Here is a 1398-nt window from a genome sequence, read left to right as displayed (position 1 = left end):
CAGTTTCATGTGTAAACAGGATTCCTGTAGAAAAACTCTTGAATAAGTAAACAAATGAGATAAAAGATCAGTTGTAGAATAATATAATAAACGTCATGAACCTTTTGTCTCATTCTGAACTCATGTATAGTTTCTATTGAACAATGTAATGAGTTATAATTATGTAATGCAGAGAGGAACATGTATTATTGTTATATTATGTATTATTTATAATTCATTCAAGCTACATCTAAAAAGAACAATGTGATAATGATCACAACATTATCTCATATTTAATCTCACAAGTATATGTTCAATGTGTTGAGGTCACACAAAGGGGATTTTCAAAAATAATTTAAACTTGTATGTATTTAAAACTCAATAAAGTCTCTGTCTGCCTTTTCATGAAGGCCAACATGCCCTCATCCCTCTTGCCAGTGGCGGGCCGTGGATTTTCTACCTGCGCTTCAGTGGATCAGCTGTTTAGCTTAACATTCCGGTCAAATTTGACGAAACCGCCTATCCAGGTATACCCAAAGTAAACAGGAAGCTGTACTTGAACTATGTGGAGTAAATACATGGTCTTGGTCTCTTTTGAAAGGGAACAATCTGAAGCTTTTTTCCCTCAATAGTCAGAGTCACTTTAAGTGCTGCTGACACTGAGTTATATGAGTTTGAACACACTAAAGTATAAGGTTTTTATTTCCGCCTGAACATTTCTTTGTAAATAGATGCCTGTAGATGACTATAAATGTGACTTATGGACTGGAAAACACAATGGGACCATAACCTGAAGCCTTTTCTAGTCTAAGTAAAAAGCAGATAACAATATCACAGAAAATTCATATTTTACACATGTTTTTCTAATGAAATGTCTAGGCGTTTTTCATTTTGAGACTGAAAAAATATTCATATATATATGTATATATATATATATATATATATATATATATATATATATATATATATATATATATATATATATATATATAGATATATATATATATATATATATATATATATATATATATATATATATATATACTATATACCTATTAAAAAGGGTTATAGCAGCGGTGTCAAACTCATTCTCCCCCCAAAGGGCCTCATCAGCATCGTGGTCGTCCTCAAAGGGTTGTAGCTGTAACCCTGTAGACATTTAACTCTCCCCGAACATCATGTTAACTGTCTTTGTGTTAGATTATTGTTCATTCAAGTGTACAAATATATGGAAGAAATCCATTTAATTTAGGGTTAAGAAACCCACGTTACTAAATTATAATAAATAATAAATATACAATTATAAAAGATCAAACTTAAAACAGAAGAAAATAACAAAGACAAAGATCAAACGCACGTTATTATATTAACTTTCTTCAAAGCTTTTTTGTCACAGTTGAGAAGGACATAACTGGTCCA

Source organism: Taurulus bubalis (assembly GCF_910589615.1).
Source record: "Taurulus bubalis genome assembly, chromosome: 2".
Lineage (NCBI taxonomy): Eukaryota > Metazoa > Chordata > Actinopteri > Perciformes > Cottidae > Taurulus > Taurulus bubalis.
The sequence above is the reverse complement of the archived record's forward strand: the minus strand, read 5'-3'. Positions refer to the sequence as shown.